This window comes from Salvelinus sp. IW2-2015, linkage group LG13 (genome assembly GCF_002910315.2).
Source record: "Salvelinus sp. IW2-2015 linkage group LG13, ASM291031v2, whole genome shotgun sequence".
Lineage (NCBI taxonomy): Eukaryota > Metazoa > Chordata > Actinopteri > Salmoniformes > Salmonidae > Salvelinus > Salvelinus sp. IW2-2015.
In genome coordinates this window covers 47,943,961-47,952,276 of record NC_036853.1, presented here as the reverse complement: position 1 = coordinate 47,952,276, position 8,316 = coordinate 47,943,961, and the positions used below count along the sequence as shown (strand labels likewise).

Sequence of the window (8,316 nt, the reverse complement as noted above, 5' to 3'; positions counted from 1 at the left end):
TATGTTACAAATCAGCTTTGCAGGATTCGCTCGAGCCTCTAACGGTCAGTGCGTTGTAAAGTACTACTTAGGTAGTTTTTGGGCATGTTTGTACTTTACATTTGGACAACTTATGAATTCGTTGTACTCCAACATTTTCACTGACACAAAAAGTATTTGTTACATTTTGAATGTTATCAGGAGAGGAAAATGTGTCTAATTCACCACACTTATCAAGAGAACATCCCTGGTCATCCCTACTGCCTCTGATCTGTATCACTAAACACCGAATGTTTTGTTTGTGAATATTTTATGAAGAGTTCCCTGGCTATGCCGTAAGAATTTTTTTTTTTTTTTATATTCCGTCTGGTTTGCTAATACTTTGATTACTGAAGTATATTTCAGCAAGTTCACATTTACTTTTGATTTATCTTACGTATATTTCATACCATAATGTCTTTTAAACTTCTTACTCACTAATATTTGGTACCTGTACTCTACTTGAGTGCATTTCTTCTTAGTCCTTACAGGTTATCTTCTACCTTTTTACCTGCAAAATGTCGACACATTGTGTTCACTGATCTCATCTATGGCCTATGTTAGCACTGTCCACTGAGTCAGCCAGTGTGCTCATCAACACCTAACTTCCAGCTACATTAATGTAGACCAGACCAACGTTTTGGGAAAGCATAACACCATCTAACCAGTTATCAAATAATGTTACCAGTTTATGCAACAGTGGGGGCTCGTTTGAGGAGGAAGTGGAGGACCATCCTCAYTGAAATTTCATAAAAATCCAAATGGTGAAACAAGAAGTTATTTTTTTAGATAAAACTATACTAAATATATTSAATTAACTTGCACTAACTGGACAAAAATAAAGTTCTAAAACCAATAAAACTATTTGTAAATCTACCTCCTCCTCCTGTAATTTGAAGGTCAGCATCCCAGAGTCGCCTCTTCACTGTTGACGTTGAAACTGATGTTTTGCGGGTACTATTTAATGAAGCTGCCAGTTGAAGACTTGTGAGGCTTCTGTTGCTRGACACTCTAATGTACTTGTCCTCTTGCTCAGTTGTGCCCCGGGGCCTCCKACTCCTCTTTCTATTCTATTTAAAGCCAGTTTGTGCTGTTCTGTGAAGGGAGTAGTACACAGCGRTGTACGAGATCTTCCGTTTCTTGGCAATTTCTCGCATGGAATAGCCTTAATTTCTCAGAACAAGAATAGACTGATGAGTTTCAGAAGAAAGTTCTTTGTTTCTGGCCCTTTTGAGCCTGTATTCGAACCCACAAATGCTGATGCTCCAGATACTCAACTAGTCTAAAGAAGGCCAGTTTTATTGCTTCTTTAATCAGAACAGTTTTCAGCTGTGCTAACATAATTGCAAAAGGGTTTTCTAATGATCAATTGCCTTTTAAAATGATAAACTTGGATTAGCTAACACAACGTGCCATTGGAACACAATGGGCCTGATAATGGGCCTCTGTACACCTATGTAGATATTCCATTAAAAATCATCTGTTTCCAGCAACAAAAGTCATTTACAACATTAACAGTGTCTACACTGTATTTCTGATCAATTTGATGTTATTTTAATGGACAAAAATGAGCTTTTCTTTCAAAAACAAGGACATTTCTAAGTGACCCCAAAATGGAACAGTAGTGTACTTTCTTCCTCCTACCCCCATAATGTCAAGCTTGATTAACAACCCCTCCTTCCACATATCATACGCTTTCTCCACATCAAAAAAGACAGCTACTACAGTCTCCTTGTTCACCTGAGCCTTCCTTACCTCTGCTTCTAAGCAGAGCACTGGGTCCATAGTTCCCCTTCCCTTCCTGAACCCACTCTGATGTGGCAATAGTAGCCCCCTGCTCTCCCGGAAGTAAGTTAGCCTCTCTGTAATCATACGTTCCATAATCTTACATACATGTGATGTTAAAGCTATTGGCCGATAGCTTGTTGTGTCCTTCCCTGGCTTCCGGATTGGTACCACTACTGCCTCCTTCCAACTGCCTGGTAGTTTCCCCTCCTCCCACACTGTGGAGAAGGCACGACAAAACCTATTCCCCCTCAGGAGACTGAAAAGATTTGGCATGGGTCCTCAGATCCTCAAAAGGTTTTACAGCTGCACCATCGAGAGCATCCTGACGGGTTGCATCACTGCCTGGTATGGCAACTGCTTAGCCTCCGACCACAAGGCACTACAGAGGTACTGGGCTGTACGCGCTACCATCACCGGGGCCAAGCTTCCGGCCAACCAGGACCTCTATACCAGGCGGTGTCAGATGAAGTCCCTAAAAATTGTCAGACTCCAGCCAACCTAGTCATACTGTCTCTGCTACCGCACGGCAAGCGGTACCGGAGCGTCAAGTCTATGTCCAAGAGGCTCCTCAATAGCTTCTACCCCCAAGCCATAAGACTCATGAACAGCTAATCAAATGGCTACCCAGACTATTGGCATTGCCCCCCCCCCCTGGAACGCTGCTCCTACTCTGTTATTCTCTATGCATAGTCACTTTAATAACTCTACCTACATGTACATGTTACCTCGACACATTGACTCTGTACCGGTACCCTCTGTATATAGCCCCGCTATTGTTATTTACTGCTGCTCTTTAATCATTTGTTATTCTCTTTTTGGGGGTTATTTTCTTAACTGCATTGTTGGTTAAGGGCTTGTAAGGTCTACACCTGTTGTATTCAGCGCATGTGACAAATAAAATTAGATTTTGTTGTACAACACCAAAACCTTACCCAGTGCCTCATCACTAAGATGGGACAACATAACATAGCACACCTCATCTTTCCCAGGTGAAGTTAACCCAGCCTTACCTATTGTTCTTTTCATCTCTGCCATGGTAAATGGTGCATTCAATGCATCCTTTACATCCTCCCTCATATCCAGCACTCCAGATATTCCTCTCTTGTCTCTCTCTCCCCCTCTGCCCATCCTCTGACAAATTTGCCAAGCTAAATGGAAACTCCTTTGGAAAGCATGAGTTTTAGGCTACAGATTAAATAAATATATAACTTCACATGGTGGTGAATGTGCAAGATACTCCCTTCCAATAATATCGAGGGTCTTATTCTGTGACACGATTGATGTTGGCTGCCGTTTGACAAATAATATCGCTCTTATCCATAAAATATCTCATAAATGTTAATAGCCAACCTCCACTCTATGTGCGAGCTGTTAGCTAGAGCGCATGTGCCAAGACCAGAGTAGGCACATTTGTTATTTAACGCAACAGTTGTGACAAAACCATCAGTAGCGTTGAAAATGTGATGGAAACACATTTAACTTGTATTTATTTTTTATCATCGTACATGGGAATTTAACAGCAAAACTAATTTTTTATCTGCAAAAAGTCTGATGGAAACATATCGCCGGTGGGAAAATGCGCATATTGTTTTATGCAGTTTTATATTCGTAAGAAAATCTGTCTCAAATTGAATGGAAACCTACCTAATGTCTAGGAGTGCAGTGATGCGTAACATATTTTGGAATGCTGTTCCTTTGTATTCAAGGTTTAAAAATGCTATCATCTAATTTCCCCATCAATCTTCCTATGCCGACCACTATTTAAACTTACAGGCTGCAAGTAAATGAAGGACTTTTCTGGTCTCATTGAAGCTGGGTTGGGAATGTCTTCCTGCCTAGCTGATAGACTGGCAGAAGTCTTAAGCGATGTCACCTTGTGTATCTGGAGAGAAGAATGTTTAGTGAATAACTTGATTGTTTCAGGACAAAAAAAAATGAATGAGCATCTGAGCACCACCAGCTGGGTATTTTCAAACTAGACTTGCACTTCGAGAGAAGATTTGGGCCTGCTTGAAATAGCCTCAATTACTGCTACTTTTAGCTAGCTAACTTAGGTGTGTACTGTAGCTAGATAGCTAGCTTATTACAACGATGTAGTCAAGACATTGCACTACAGGATGCCAAATCTTTCCTGCGGATGAGTTTTAGTTAGGTAAGAGTTAATGTCTATTTTTTTTTGCTGCTATGGTTATTAATCATAACTGCACTGATGGAGCGTAAATCCCAGAAAACAGATTTGATAAGTGGCAGCAGCAGAGATATTTTTTGAGTGCAAGAGATTTTAGAGCCGTTTAGATCTAAGGGGTTTTAAGAGAAGGGTCTGTCCCATCCTCCCAGTTGGCCTGGAGTAAGATCTGGAGAGACTAGAGTAACTGAGATAGGGGGTGTATTTTTGGGGATATAGTGGTGTATAAAATGTGTGTGTTAGATGGTGCAATTTATTTTCTCCATTTCCCCTTATTGTTTTTGTGACAAAATGTTGCAATTCACACTCCGACCTTTGAAAGGAAAACCATAACCAACACAGCGTCCAGTCTACCGGAAACTCACACAGAAGTAAACAGAAAGTGAACAGTGAAGAACAATTTCCACTTTAGCTTCATGTTATTTAGACGTTTATTACACCCTGGAAACTCCAATATATGACTAATTCAAACTGGACAGCATCACATACTTGCAGCGTGGTAGTGTTTAATAGGCGCTCGAGACAGGACTTGATTGATAGACGTGATCTCGATAACGCTAGTGAACAATGGCTATACTGTATTGTTTTTCACCACTCAAATAGCCTCCATCATTGGAGGTGCTAGCGAATGCAGCTTGTAGCTGAGATCTGTAAACTCGTAGACGACGACTATGCAGTTTTCGTTTGGAAATAACGCAAAGCCAGAAAAGAAAACAGGGTGTTTGCGAAGGAAACTACTGGAACGAAGGTGGCAAGGGAGCGCGCAGAGAGGACAACGCGAGAGCGCGTCCTCGCCAGTCGCTGTCAAGATCCCCGACCGAAACAGAGAAATGTCAAGAGTTACTGTTTGCATTTACCAGTGTGTGGTGCACAACAATAGTGCGAATCGCGGATCGCATTCAAATCAAAGTACCCCATTGAAACGATTTACAACGGATACAATAGTGAATCATGCCCACAATAGATAATGCTATACCGTTGTAATGTTATGATATTTGACAAAGATACAAATCTGTTGAATCGCATGTGGATGTAGTTAGACTACAGAATTAAATTGGGGCGTTATTATACTCGCAGTGTACACACAGCCTTACTTTGGGTCCATGAAATGGGTATCAGCCTCTCTGTGACTCCCCAACAGATTACAATTCTGAAGGTTTGCAGGAAATATTAGATTTGGTAGATCTTTTGTGGAACTCGTGGAAAATCACCTCACTATTCAGCCTTCTCCAGAAGGTGGTGCACAATGGCCCAGCGTATCGGTACCGGGTTAGGGTTTGGGTGTCGATTGTTAATAAGAATTTGTTTCTTAACTGACTTGCTTAGTAAATAAATAAATTTGTGCATTATTTAACATTTAATATTGCAATGTACAATCAAATTTTCAATTAATTTATTTATAAAGACTTACATCAGCTGTGATGTCAAAGTGCTGTACAGAAACCCACCTAAAACCCCAAACAGCAAGCAATGCAGGTTGTAGAAGCTCACGGTGTTAGGGAAAAAGTCCCTAGAAAGGCCGGAACCGCCCGGAAGAAAACATAGAGAGGAACCAGGCCTTGTACACCCTTACCCTCTGATCTTGAGTCCAAAAATGGCGGTATTAGCCTACTCAGTGACACAACAGAACACAACTGTAAAAATAGTTTAAACAAATATTAGCACTATAGCTCATATTGTGGAACTTTAACTGTGGGAAATCACCTCATTAAACAGCCTAGTCCTTCCCAAGATCATAGGCATAAGGGTGTACATTGCAAAATGAATGTTCAATACAATAGGCTGAATAGTGAGYTGATTTTCCACAGTTAAAGTAACACAATAAGAGCTACGCCGCTAATATGTGTAAACTCTTCAGAATTGTAATCTGTGGGTGTCACTGAATAGGCTGATAGTCCATTTCATGGACCCAAGATCCATAGGTAAGGCTGTACAGTGCATATAATTATGRCTCCAATGCAATTCTGAAGTCTACATCCCTGTGCGATTAACAGTTGTTTTTTTGTTGCTTTAAACTACATTTTTGTCTTTTGTTGAATTTGTATAACAACATTCCAACCTTGTTTAGAATTATCTTGTCCAATTGTGGCATGATTCCACCATTTTTATCCGTTTGCATCAATGGGGGACTTTTAGTTTGAAGGCAAACCATTCAGCTATTGTTGTTCATGACACACATATTTTACAGAAGGCTGAGCAGCCTGTCATATATAGCAGCACTGCCTCTCCCCTGTTCCCTTCTGCATGTGTTCAGATGTGTTACCTAGAATTGGGTCTTGCTGGTCACGTTTTGGATAGTATGCAATAATTCCCCTGATTACTTATCTATCTTGCACAAGGACACAATATCATATTCTAACCAGATTGTTCATGTTCTGCATTTCCTATTATTTACTCAATGAAAACAATGTGATGCATGGAACATAATACATTGATCAATAAATAGTATATCAGGAAGTTATGAAAAGTGTTACCTTACATCCCTGCCAATTCTAGACAGTATCAATAGTGTACAAAATACCGTTGACAGTACCTAACCACRTCTTTTCCCCCAGTCACTGTCTCAGGTGAAGAACATCTCACTGGAGGCCACAGGAGCTTTGTGAAGCCAGCGAGACACAATACATGGAGAGATGATCAACCAATCACTGTTGAGGGGAGTGGAACCTCAACCCAGCACGTTATCGTAATAGAGGTTAGTGTAATAGTGTTGCATAAAAATTACAATCACTTTGTAAATCAAATGTGGCCGTTTACTCCCGGAAGGCTCCCCTCAGCTATTCACTTGCTTACATGTACATCCTTATTTATCTGCCATAGGGGAGCTTGTGAGACTTCCCTATGACATTGTTATCCAATTCAACTCATGTACCGGTAATAACCTCCTCTCTTCTTGTGTCAGTCTGCAGATGCAGAGGCTGCCGGTCCTGGGGTCAAGCAGCAGAGGTCTGAAGGAGAGAAGGACCCACAGCACAGCAGAGACATCCATACTGGAGCGCCCCCTGTAAGCATAGAGGACCCCACCACCGCCRCAACGCCTCCCAGGAACCAACCCAGCATCAGGGAGGTCAGTGGAACGCAGAACGCCGTCCTCAAGTCAGAGACCGACACCAAGACTTTAACACACAGGCTTTACACACAGGTTCTGACGCACAGATCAGACCCATGGAGACCTGGGCTGTCCTCCTACTCCGGATTCAGAGTACTTTACCGTATTCACCAGAGCCAGAGGATGGTCATTGCCGTGGCGATGATGACGCGAAGACACTAGTGTGATGATTCCGTTTGTTCTTACGCTACAGAATGGACCCTGGTAACATGACCTTAGGTTTAGAGAGCAGTACTGATCTGTCTAGAGGGGACTGGAACGGTACAGTAGTAGTGTATACTCTGAAGGGTGCCTAGATAAGAAAGGGAAGGTTATAGTGATAGATGAGGTGACTGTGAAAGTGGAGGGTGTTGTTCCTCCCACATGGAATGCAGATAGTCACCTAGGAAACAGACACTCACAAGGCAGAGATTTCTTAGATTACAGGGAAAGCTTYGAGACAAATCCAAATGTTGAGACCCACTCCCCTACACACACGTTCAGGGAATGCGACTCAGTGTCCACGTCGATGGGGCCATCCGATTCACACGGCCGTGTCCTTTTCGATCAGGTATTGAACTCAAAGGACCAAAGGGCCAAGGCTCGGGGAGCAACATCAGGCAATAGTAAAGAGAAACGGTTCCTCTGTATGTTCTGTAACAAAGGCTTCAGCTGCTCCCAGAATGTGGAGATCCACCAGAGGATCCACACAGGYGAGAAACCCTACAGCTGCCCCCAGTGTCACATGTGCTTCGCTCAGTCTGGCAGCCTGAAGAGGCACCAAAGGATCCACACAGGGGAGAAACCKTACAGCTGCCCACAGTGCGAGAAGAGGTTTTCCCGCCAACACCTGCTYAAGACGCACCTGAAGATCCACACAGGAGAGAGTCCATAACGCCTTTACGCACTGCGGGAAGAGATTCTCAGAGAGGAGCTACCTCAGGATACACCAGCAGAAAAAACATTCCACTCTATAACATAGAAAGTTTGTTTAGATCAAACCCTGCAATAAAGGTAGACTCAGGGAGATGACTTAGATGCACAAAGTGAACAGCAGTAGTGGGTCAATTTCTACAACAACTAAGAGCGTTGAAGCACGAGGCTAAACTTCTGATGTTTTGGTCCTGCGGCTACCACGTTGTAGCAGCGTGAAGCGAACTCATGTACATGCGCAGATACTGTGTGACTGTGTGAGAGCAAAGTCTAGCATCACGCTCATCACAATATCTGGGGTTCT

General features: G+C 42.4%; 1 protein-coding gene across 1 annotated transcript in view; it reads left to right on the top strand.

The window, feature by feature from the left end:
• The window catches only part of LOC111971721 (uncharacterized), a 233,612-nt gene that overhangs the window by 56,067 nt on the left and 169,229 nt on the right, over positions 1 to 8,316 (top strand). The window lies entirely within an intron of this gene.